Source organism: Oryctolagus cuniculus, chromosome 3 (genome assembly GCF_051225735.1).
Source record: "Oryctolagus cuniculus isolate XC-2025 breed Fujian yellow rabbit chromosome 3, ASM5122573v1, whole genome shotgun sequence".
Classification (NCBI taxonomy): Eukaryota; Metazoa; Chordata; class Mammalia; order Lagomorpha; family Leporidae; genus Oryctolagus; species Oryctolagus cuniculus.
In genome coordinates, this window is record NC_142869.1 from 4,105,194 (window position 1) to 4,117,678 (window position 12,485).

General features: G+C 55.1%; 1 protein-coding gene across 21 annotated transcripts in view; it reads right to left on the bottom strand.

Annotated features, from left to right (window-relative positions):
* Window positions 1-12,485, bottom strand: part of AGAP1 (ArfGAP with GTPase domain, ankyrin repeat and PH domain 1) — a 514,165-nt gene that overhangs the window by 161,392 nt on the left and 340,288 nt on the right. The gene's annotated exons all lie outside the window — the stretch shown is intronic.

The window sequence follows — 12,485 nt, forward strand, 5'->3', positions numbered from 1 at the left end:
TGAGAAATCGATCTCACGGCGCTCAGCTTACTACACTTCTTCTTTTTTTTTTAAGGAATTACTTCGTTTTCCACATTATGAGAAAGAAACAAGATACACAGTTCAGACCCAGCTGCAATGACAAGTGTAGTTACTATTGAGCACAGCTTCCTGGCAAGGCTCTAGAAGCAAAATCCTGGAATCAGGGGTGGGCGTGCAGCAGGTTAAGTCACTGCTTGGGATACTGGCATCCCCCAGTGGGGCGTTGGTTCGAGTCCCGGCTGCTCTGCTTCCAGTCCAGTTCCCTGATAAGGGCCAGGGAAGGAAGAGGGAGATGGCCCACGAGCCTGGGTCCCTATCACCATGGGCAATACCAAGATGGAGCTTCTGACTCCAGGCGTTGGCCTGGCCCTGCCCCAGCTGTTGTGGCCACCTGGGGAGTGAACCAGGAACTAATCTCTGTCGCTCTGCATTTCAAATAAATAAAATAAGTAAATCTTTCTAAAAAAATCCTGGAATTGGATGGTTTATGGTTATTTCATAAAATGTGAAAACAGCTCATCTGATTCTGATTTTTCCTCTATTCCATTTATGCTGCTCAGGAAAAAATAAGAGCCTATTTTGTTCTACAGATTTCTTGAAACCAAGTCCACTGAGATCCCATCTCAACAAACCACGTTTCTATTGCACATACGCATATATTTTTCTAAGTTGTAACAGAAAAGATGTTATTTTATGTTTTCCTTCTTCAATGTGGCTTCGTAGCGTTTTCTTGTGTTGCCACACAATCAGAGTAATTTTAGCCGTGTTAACATCTTACTGATTTTCTGTGGACAATTTATGCTGCTGGGCCCCTGCTTCCGGACAGTTCCGGTTCTCCACGATTCCTCACTGTAAACAACACTGCGATGGACATCTTCTGCTTTCAGGTGTCCCTAGGACAAGTTCTCAGGAGGGTCATTACTGAGACGGCTCTCACGCCTTCCAGGCTCCTGATATATGGGGCTAATGTGTTTTCTTCACAAGTAGTGGCTCAAAGAAGTGGAACCTGAGTAGCTTTGAAACAATCCAGCCCATAATTTGTAAAAGGGATATAATAATAATAATAATAATAATAATAATAATAATAAGGAAATGTTGATAATGATGATGATAAAGTGCCTCATGTGGTTAACATGATGATCAAATTATGTAAAGCACTCTGGGAGCGGCACAGCCTCTGCACATCTCAGCTGCTGTTAATCTCAGCAGCAGTGGGTTTCCTCTCCACAGTTTTTTAGCAAAAGCTTAAAATGTGATATTCCTGATTCTGTTTGCCTTTACAATCTAAAAAGTCCGAGTGTTCTCCTTACGCCTCTCTCGCAGTGGAGCCTCTCCGCCTGCAAAGTGCCTGTCACCGTCTTGAGTTTCTGTGGCGTTGGGGCCGGCATCACTTCACATTTGCTCAACACCTGCTGCCAACCAGTGTGGTGCCCTGCACGGAGGCCAGGTCAGAGACACCCCCTCCCCTCCCCGGCTTCCAAAACTCCAAAGGCCCGAGCAGTGCCAGTATCATCAGAGCCACAGTTTACAAAAGGAGAGACAGAAAAGAAACCACGCGCTTGGGACACGGTGCCGGTGGTGGACGACGGACATTCCCCGACGACAGGCCCGGTGCGACAGGCAGGCACTGTGTGCATCCCACCGTGGTCACTGCTCTACCCGGGGGCGGGTGTGGTGTGACCGAACCTTCAGTCCGTCAGACGGTGGGCTTACGTCCTACCGTGGTCACTGCGCTACCCGGGGGCGGGTATGGTGTGACCGAACCTTCAGTCCGTCAGACGGTGGGCTTACGTCCTACCGTGGTCACTGCTCTACCCGGGGGATGGGTGTGGTGTTACTGAACCTTCAGTCCGTCAGACGGTGGGCTTACGTCCTACCGTGGTCACTGCTCTACCCGGGGGGTGGGTGTGATGTGACTGAACCTTCAGTCCGTCAGACGGTGGGCTTACGTCCTACCACAGTCACTGCTCTACCCAGGGGGCGGGTGTGATGTGACCGAACCTTCAGTCCGTCAGACGGTGGGCTTAAATACGTGCTCTCAAGACAAAGTCCACTTTTCCCCGGGACGCGGCTCCCACCCAAGGCTGCGGACGTGACGCCTGCCTTTTCCTCTCGCTCCACAGGTCCTGCGGGTGCTGGCAGGGCGGCCACTGCTGTGCCTCCCTGGCCACGACCCACTTCTTGGGGCGAGCTGCGTGGACAAGGCCTAGGCGACATGGTGGTAAGCGCGAGGAGGCTGTCTGTTCCAGCAGCGAAACCCCGAGAGCACTCAGGCGGTGCGTCTCGCAAGACACAGAGCGCGCGGCGCCAGGCCCTCGTCCGGTCCGTGGTCTCCCCGGCCGCACTCGCAGACAGCACTCAGGCGGTGTGTCTCACGACACAGAGCGCGCGGCGCCAGGCCCTCGTCCGTGGTCTCCCTGGCCGCACTCGGTCTCCCTGGCTGCACTCGCAGACAGCACTCAGGTGGTGCGCCTCGCAGGACACAGAGCGCGCGGCGCCAGGCCCTCGTCCGTGGTCTCCCTGGCCGCACTCGGTCTCCCTGGCTGCACTCGCAGACAGCACTCAGGTGGTGCGCCTCGCAGGACACAGAGCGCGCGGCGCCAGGCCCTCGTCCGTGGTCTCCCCGGCCGCACTCGCAGACAGCACTCAGGCGGTGCGTCTCGCAGGACACAGAGCGCGCGGCGCCAGGCCCTCGTCCGTGGTCTCCCCGGCCGCACTCGCAGGGAGCACTCAGGAGGTGCGCCTCGCAGGACACAGAGCGCGCGGCGCCAGGCCCTCGTCCGTGGTCTCCCCGGCCGCACTCGCAGTAACTGAGTGTGATGTTCAGGCTCTTCATTTCCCGCGCAGCGGTTCCACGTGAACAGCACGTTCTCTTCCACGCGGTACGTGCCGTGGGCCTTCTCTGCACAAAACTCAGGCTGACCCGACCGCTCTGCTGTGGGGGAGTCGCGGGCTCCCCGCCTCCCGGAGGCGCTTCCTTCTTTGCTGCCCTCACACAATCCTTTCACTCCAGCAGCGCAGGGTCAAGGGGCGCGGGGGGACGCCCACGCTCAGCCTGCTGACACCGTGGGTGAGGCTGCCGTGTGGCAGTCAGGATGCTGTGGGCTTTACCGTCTCCCCGGGGGACACTGCTGTGTGTACGAGGGGTGGCTCCCCAGCGCACAGGCGTCCGGGGCACCCTGCTGACAGCGCCCACAGCGCGGCTTCCTTTCCGCAGCTTCTTCGGTTTTCTGGGGTCAATCGCCGTCCGAAGATATTGGGGGGGGGGCGTTCCAGAAACAAGCAGTTCCTCAGATCCAGGTAAGCGGTGTTTCCACAGGAAGTCGTTACAACTGCTCTATTGTATGATCACCTGTTGTGAACCGCCTGCTGGGTCCAAAAATTAAACCTGACCCGAGGAATGCAGGGGCTCATCCAGGAAGGCCCGGTGTTTACAGGGCAGGGCAGGCACCACTGGGGCCCTGGAGATGCGGGGAGAGAGGGCTGTGCAGGGGCACATCCAGGAAGGCCCGGTGTTTACAGGGCCAGGGCAGGCACCGCTGGGGCCTGGAGATGCGGGGAGAGAGGGCTGAAGGGCGCACATTCAGGAAGGCCCGGTGTTTACAGGGCAGGGCAGGCACGGCTGGAGCCCTGGAGATGTGGGGAGAGAGGGCTGAAGGGCGCACATTCAGGAAGGCCCGGTGTTTACAGGGCAGGGCAGGCACCGCTGGGGCCCTGGAGATGCGGGGAGAGAGGGCTGTGCAGGGGCTCATCCAGGAAGACCCGGTGTTTACAGGGCCAGGGCAGGCACGGCTGGGGCCCTGGAGATGCGGGGAGAGAGGGCTGAAGGGCGCACATTCAGGAAGGCCCGGTGTTTACAGGGCCAGGGCAGGCACCGCTGGGGCCCTGAAGATGCGGGGAGAGAGGGCTGTGCAGGGGCTCATCCAGGAAGACCCGGTGTTTACAGGGCCAGGGCAGGCACCGCTGGGGGCCTGGAGATGCGGGGAGAGAGGGCTGAAGGGCGCATGCCTGGACCTAAAGGCAGAGAGCTCCTTCCCAAGGCTTAGGTTCCACCAGAGGCCGTGGGCTGCCCACCAGCTCCCTTCTGCAAGGCTGCTGGGACCCTTCCCAGCCTCCCCCCTCCTGCCCCCCCCCCCGTTCCCGCAGCTCCTCCCCTGCTGGCCACGCCCCTGGCTCAGAGCATCATTTGAACAGAAGCCCTATTCACCACGCATGGGTGTCTGAGAGGGGGAAAATAATGTAAGTTTCTAACACAACTTTTATTTACTTCTAGGCACATCTGTTGCCATGGAGACACACGGCCCAGTGTCTCTGCCATCCCTCTCATGTCTTTAACCGAAATCAAGAACCAAGTTGCTTTTGTCGGTTCTTAAAGGAAAGAGCAGGCCGTTTAAAGCTGAAATGATGGCAGAGGCTTCCTTAAACCGGAACTGAGATCTCATTTATTTCTGAGCCGAACCCCAGCGACCGATCACAGGGCAAACGTGACCGCAAAGAAACCCGGCGACGCTCGTGCTTCCCCGATGGCAAACACTCAGTAGCGTTTTGCTTAAGGAAAAAGTAGCTTCCTGGGCCACGAGACCCAAAGAGGATAAGAGAGAGAGAGAGAGAGAGAGAGAGAGAGAGAACTAACTGTCTGAGCTTTGGAGCACATACGACTGAGTGATGCAAATCTGCAGAAACCGCAGCGGGAGAAACCAGGAGCAACTAACATTCCTTAGAGAAGCCGGGAAAACTGCGAAGAATCGGGTGGGAAAGTCTCCAGGAGAAGGAATTCAATGCTGAGTTTATTTTGGTGAAAACCACTTTCTGAGATACACGCTTGCTTTTCCGTAACAACTCGTTTTCCACGAACTTTCTGATAGGACCCTGTTCCTCGTGACTTTTTAGTGTCTTTGCATTTCAGGTTTAGTTCACTTCCTGAAATTTGGGTCAAAGAGAACACTGGGAAAGCATCAGTCCTGCTCTAAAAATGAAGAACAGCCAGATGCCCACCCGATTAGGTGGCTGGGCTCTCTCTGAGAAGTAACGCGCAGTCGGAGGGGCTCCCCTCGGCCAGGCACCCACCACGGCGGCACGCGGGCCCTGGGCAGACCCACCCCATGTCTGCCTCAGAGTACTGGATGCCATGCACGGAGGCCATGGGATGCATGGACGGGGTGCCGCGGGGGGGCTATGATGTCGCCACAGGCTGCAGACCCCACGGGGCGGGCTCCGGAGTTATTAAAATGCTTCCTAGACCACTGGAAACTAAACAAAGAAAAACTTTGTTTCCATGAGACAACAGCGCATCTCATCTCATCTGATGCCGGGCTGTTTTTTCTTTTTTTTTTTTAATAGCTATTACCACTGTAACAGCAGCTTAGCCACTCGGCGTCTGCAGTGCGAGCAGTTTTGATAAACAGCCTCGGCGGGCCACACAACGGGGATAATGTATCCTTAAGTACCGCCAATGAGCTGCCATTCTGCACAGCCAATTACTTCTGTGCGTCTGTCACTCAAAGGAAAAATGACTGAGCCCATTAGATCAAACCTTTGTCACTGTTCCTAATGCACTCTTAGGCCTCATTAATCTCCGGGAGCAGCAACAGAGCCGCCGGTGCCTCATTGCCTCCCCCGACAGGCCACGTGAAGCCTCTCGTCTCTCCCCCAAGTGCCCCGCGTTAATCAAGCTCTCCTTATTACCCGGGCCCCTGTCACGGCGGAGAGCGCTCCCTCTTAAATGCTCTCATTATGACCCATCTTTAGAGCCGGCTGAGTGGAAAAAGAGAGAGAGGGAGAGAGCGAGAAAGAGGACGGGAGAGGAAGAGGAGAGGAAAAAGCAAGTCCGATCGCATTAATATTCATGACAATAATTAGTATTCTAGGTCACTGAATATTCATGCTATTAGTTTGGTTTTTTATGGGTTTGCTGGATGTCCTGATTGCTGAAGTGTGGAGAAAACAGCATGGTTGAGACTGTAGATGTCAACCGCAGTTCAATACGCAGGCAACATTTGCCAGCCCACCCCCACCCCACCCCCACCCGGGGGGAAGTCAGCGCCGACCCCCCTGGCGGCTTTCCTATTTCCCAGCCGCTGGGAGCCGGAAGAGGGGGAGAGGGAGGGGCGGGGCGGGGTGCTAACCTGCCCGGGAGGAGGACCCCACAAAGGCACGCTTTAGAGGCAAGAGGGTATCTGTCACCCTGGAACAGAACAGGAATGTTAGACCCAGAGCTGGGGGCAGCGAGAGGATGGAGCTCCAGAGATACCCCCGCGCTCCTCCCACCTGCCCCTCGCCGCCGCCAGGACGCTGTTGAGGACCAAGGGCTTACTCAGTCTCACCCACACGCCCACCAGGACTACGCAGAAGCTATCTAAACACTTCACGGCACTAGAAAACAGGTACTTTTTCTCCCCTCTTCCCTCCTATTTGCAAAACTGTTATGATGAACTAATGATAACATGCTGAAAAAAGTCTTCCCGGGCCACGCTTCTGAACGGCACACGGCGTATTATCTTTTCAAGAACAGAGGGAGTCATCATCTTCCCACTTTAAAGACAAGGAGACTGGGGTTTGGCGAAACACCTGCACCACGTCCCGAGATGGGAGAAGTGGGGCGGATTCCCAAGCCCAGACTCTGGGCGGTTATGCTTCCTGGCTCTCTCCTTAAGTGTCCCAAAAACTGTCGACAGTTAATGCAACTCGACCTCTGTCCTAGGTGCATACAGCGTGACCAAGCCTGTCCGGTCAAAAACTCACATCAGAAAATGCTTGTGAACGCTTTACCCCTCCCTCCCCTAGAAGAACTCTCTAAACTGTGGCTCCTGGTGCATCCCCGTTCATCGCACAACTTAAGCCAGGAGGCAGGTACTGCACGGGCATCCCGAGCCTGAGTGTGATCCTGCGGGAGGAGAAGACTTTACGGGAAAGGGGGACTTCCTCAGCCCTGAACACATGAATGCCTTCTTGCAGTCTTCCATGGTTCTCCTTCTGGAGCAGACCCTCGAGTAACTTTCTCAAAACCTCTCTCAGAGGGAAACGGCCTACATGCCTAGAAGCTGTCCACAGACGCCCCCTTCTGCCTGACCGGGGACGCCCAGGTCTTACACAGGCGTCCAGGCTCAGAACGACTTGTCCTCAGGGAACACCGACATTGTGTCTTCACACAGTGCACTGTCCTTGCTCAGCACGGCTGCAGTCTGCCACATTTCTCTTCTGGTGCAGGTGATCCTGCTCCATTTCGGATGTTCTAGGCCCTTCTTTCATCTTTACATCTCACTTCATTATTTTTTTAAAGATTTATTTATTTATTTGAAAGAGTTATACAAAGAAAAAGGGAAGGAGGGAGGGAGGGAAGGAGGGGGAGACAGAGATATCAAGAGGTCTTCCATCCGCTGGTTCACTCCCCAAAAGGCTGCAGGAGCCAGGGCGGGGCCGGGCTGATTCCAGGAGCCAGGAGCTTCTTCCAGGTCTCCCACATGGGTGCAGGGGCCCAAACACTTGGGCCATCCTCTGCTGCTTTCCTAGGCCATTAGCAGGAGCTGGATAGGAAGTGGAGGAACTGGGACTTGAACTGGTGCCCATTTGGGATGCTGGTGTCACAGGCGGTGGCTTTACCCGCTGCGCCACAGCACCGCCCCACCCCTGCATTCAAGCTTGATGCTCTCATGTCCGTGTTCACCTCCTGCAGTTTCTTCTGTTTTATCTCTACTGTCAGCACTGTCTTTATCCACGTCTTCACAGTCCTGAACCTGCCCATTACATTCTTTTAATTTGTGCAAACTTTTCCCTTTAATTCCCAAGAACTCTCCATCTGATCATCTCTCTCTGCTTCATTTTATGGATCTAACAACTAGCCTCCTAGGGTTTCTGATGCCAGGGGATCGTCATTTCCTTTTAAATTCTCGCTCCCCAGACCGCAGCTCCCTTCCTGCAGGATCAGCTGTCTTTGTGCTCACCTTGGTCGTCCACGCGCCCCCATGTCTGGCGGCGTGAGGGCTGCTGAGGCAGGTGCCGGGGCTCTCCCGTGGCCTCAGCAGAAGGCTGGCTCTGAGCAGGTGTGTGGCACGGCTGACGGGGACTTTCCATTCTGTCTGACAGCGGCGGGGTGGGGTGGGTGGGGGTGGGGCTGTGGGCCGGCTGGAGCACTCTGCACGGGTGGTCATGCTGCCTCGCCTCTCCCTTTGTCTCCAGGACTGTGTGGGCTCCGGTTCCCGTCTGCTTCCTGCGCTCCCAGCACAGTGCCCACTCTCTCTCTCAGCTGTGCATGCTGGGGTGGGGAGGTGGGAGAGCTGGCGGCAGGGAGACCAATGCCTGCCATGCCACAGCCCAGTCCTGCACGCGGTACAGGGGCAGGTAAAGTAGCTGCTTTGTCTTTCCTCCTGTTTCCCAAGTCCCTGGTCAAGGCTGATGTTGGGATCACCACGATCCCCACCACTTCCACGTGTGAGATGCAGCCGGTATTTCAGCGCTGGCAAACTATCCCCAGTACCAGCAGCAGCCAAACAGACCCGCCCACCAGGGATTTTCTCCCCGATTTCCCTGTGTCCCCGCAGCAGCGATCTTGAGTGTGTGTTCATCTTCTGACTCCTCCTCCCAGGTAGCTAGGTCTTCTACCACTCCCCACACCCAGTCTCCAAAGCATTCGTCATGGCTGGCCACACAGCACACTCCATAGACATGGAAACTGAAGGACATGAGAGGCAAAGCAATAAGGCATCTAACTGTGAAACTGGTTGGTAGATATTAAAAGTGGACACTGACACACAGGTAGGCATTATATAGTTGACACATGGTGTGCATTGTGACTGTGCACTACAGAAGGCAAGAGAAACTTCCAAGGGTTCAGTGAGAGGGCTGGGTATACACAATGCAAACCCTGGGGATTTCGGATTCCGCACCAGTTGGACTCACCACCCACCCAGGTAAGATCAGCATCACAAGGCACCAAAAATTATCAGCCGACAGAACAGGTGGAGAAAACACATCCAGGATCTAAATGCAGAAAAACGCTAAGCGCCACTGAGTGGTAAAACACGACCTGGCACGCACTGGCCAGCGATCAGGCTCTGTGATAGGAAAGAGGTCAGTTCCTCCACTAGTAACAGATTGCTTAGTAGTACTGTGCCAATTAAGGCCACAGTAGAATTATGTGCGGGGGGGGGGGGGGGGAGGGGCTGGTTAAAGGTATTTTGAAGTTCATTTGGAAAACATAAGCAGCATTAGCCAAGGAAAATCAGAGAGCAGAAGAGAAGCAGAGACACAGAGCACCCAGAGTTGCAGGACTGGATGCAAACTGAGTCTTCCGTCTCAGACGGCGAGGGTGTCCGCAGGGTGCCCAGCGCAGATCTGGGAAGCCTTGAACCAGGACCACGGGCCCAGAACCAGTGTGACTAAATGACAGAGTTGTACAAAAAAGGAGCTGTACAGAACTAACAGAGAAAGAAGACTGAGCAAAGAAAGAGGGAACTAGTCACTTCTTTGAAGAAAAATTTAATTAGATTTCTTGTCATGCAGAGCAGACTCAGATGAAGGTGGACTAAGGATTATATATACACATTTACATATGTAACAATCAAAGCCAAAAAGTAAAAGAAACTGATAAAACTATAAGGAATACACATTCGGGGCCAGCGCTGTGGCACTGCGGGGTAACGCGGCCTGCGGTGCCGGCCTCCCCCGTGGGTGCTGGGTGGGGTCTCCACTGCTGTGCTTCTGGTCCAGCTCCCTGCAGGTGGCCTGGGAAAGCAGCAGAGGAAGGTGCAAGAGCTTAGGCCCCTGCACCCGCGTCAGGGATCCAGAGGAGGCTCCTGGCTCCTGGCTTCAGCCTAGCCCAGCCCTGGCTACTGTGGTCATTTGGGGAGTGAACCAGCGGATGGAGGATCTCTCTCCCTCTCTCTCTCTCCTTCTCTTTCTCTATAACTTTGCCTTTCAAATAAATACATAAATCTTAAAAAAAAAAAAAGGAAGTATACTATATTCATGGATTGTGATTTGCCTTCAAAATTATATCAGATGGCTTAGAGTAGAAACCATGGAAATAAGAGACTGAGGATTTGATTATGTATAAAAAGGAGGGAATCTCTATTTGTAAATAAGAACACACAATAAAAAAAGAAGAGCAAATCACAGACTGAGGAGGCATCTGTTCCCACACACAATAAACTGTCCAAATCCTAAATCCACACTGACCAGCACCTGGTGAAAACAGGCAAAGCTGTGTCTGTCTCTACAGTCTGGGCGGGAGAAGCCCGTGGGGCCGGCAGGCGGGCGCTCGGCCTCACTGCTCACGGCAGCGCACACACAAAGCAGGCGGATTTCTTCTGCTCGTCACCCTAGCACAGACGGTGAAAACCACGCTTCCGCGCCAGCCTGTGCGTGCCATGAGACGGGCACCGTCCCGCGCACTGAAAGGCTGTTTTACACAGGACCTCCTGAGAGGTTCACTTGGAAACACGAGGATGTCTCAAGAACCTTGCAAACGGCCACACACGATGACCGAGTCGGCACACTTACTAGACATTCAGCAAGCATTCCACACGCAGATTTACACGCGTGTCTCAGGCCCACGGGAAGGCACGGAACATGCTTACACCGAGCGGAGCGCGTGCGTTAGCCTGGAATCCGCACGCAGAATCCGCACGAGCTGAGCAGGAAAAATAGGGAGAAGCAGCTTAGGAGAAGTCTGGGTAAACAGCTCTGCAATAACCGATGCCTACTTCTGGCGGAAAGCCCATCACGCAGAACAGCAGCGATTTCTCTCAGGTTAATCTGCCACGCTGGAATGAAAAAGTACTTCACGAACAGCGACTTCACACACGGGACACTCGGCAGTCAAGGAGTGATTCAGACCACAGGACTCAGATCCGCAACACTCTACTCTCGAGCCAGAAGGCGGGTATCACACTGCAGGAACTAATGCGCAGGTGTAGCGGCGGTGAGCGAAAACGAAAACTCCCCAGTATTTTAACGAAACGGCTGCCTCTCGAAGGTACGCCGGCCTGGTTCACGCCCCTGCCAATGTCATACACGCCACACCCCTGCCTCCACGCCTCTGCTCACACCACCACTGCCTCCATGCCTCTACTCACCAAACCCCTGCCTATATACCCCTGTTCATGCCACACCACACCCCTGCCTCCATGCCTCTGCTCACACCACACCCCGCCTCTACACCCCTGTTCATGCCATACCAAGCCCCTGCGAATGTCACACCCCTGTTCACACCATGCCACACCCCTGCCTCCATGCCTCTACTCACCAAACCCGTCTATATACCCATGTTCATGCCACACCACACCCCTGCCTCCACACCTCTGCTGAGAACACACCCCTGCCTCCTCACCTCTTCCTATGTCAGACCCCCCTTCTCACATCATACCTCTGCCTCGTCACCCCTGCCCACGCCAGACTCCTGCCTCCACACCCTTGCCCATGTCAGACCCCTGCTCACATTACACCCCTGCCTCCTCACCACTGCTGAGACCACACCCCTGCCTCCTCACCCCTGCTCACGTCACACCTCTGCCTCCACACCCCTGCTCATACCACACCCCCATACCTTGCAGCCTGAACCTACGGCCGGCCACGTGAGCACTGCCCCCACCCATTTCTGTGGCTACTGTGTGTGTGTGTGTGTGTGGCCGTTGAACACATCCATTTCTCTCCCCACAGGAGGCTGCGATTCTGGGGTCTGGGTCCTATAATTTAGCCCCATCCTGGGACTTAGGACAGTGGTGGGAACACAGCAGAACCTCAGCAGGTGGCTTGACTCAGGCATCCCACTCCCATGCATAGTTCAAAGAATCATGTTGGACGTGACAAATGCACACGATTTTTATTTGTCAATGAAGAAATAAATTTTTTAAAAGGCTCAACCAATGTTGGCTTTAGTGAGCGGATGGATGTGATGCGATGGGTGAGAAGGGGTGAGGCTGGTGCAGGAACCCTGGGGGCCACAGTGCACACACCTGTGGCACAGACAGGTGTGTAATGCCTTGTTTTTGGTAAGTGAGTGAATAATGTCATGTAAAACAGCAGTGAAGACCTGGCTCTCCACGGATTGCAGACAGTTTCTCGTCTCTTCCCATGCGGGGTGCTGCCCGTCCCTGGGAAGGAAGTCCACAGGTGTGTGGAAGCAAGGCCAGCCAGCGGGTCACAGGAGGGCAGGCAAGCCCACCTCCTCATTTCGGCAGGAACTGACGCCCGCGTTAGCCGAAAGCCGATCCCTCTCCTGGCTGGGTCACAACAGCTCGCGTGTGGCACTTGGTCCGTGTCCCTGCTCTCTCCCCTGTGTCATCCTACCTGGTGTCACACCTCTGCTGGGAAGACAGGCCAGGTGGGCCCGGCCTGCCTCGCACCACCTGCCACCCATGTGGGGCCCAGGCTGCTGGACCCCAGACTCGGATTCATTACTATCGTCCTGCTTTTGCCAACCAGCGCCATCTATGCCAAGAACTGTGAAGCCAGCATGTGCCCTCCTC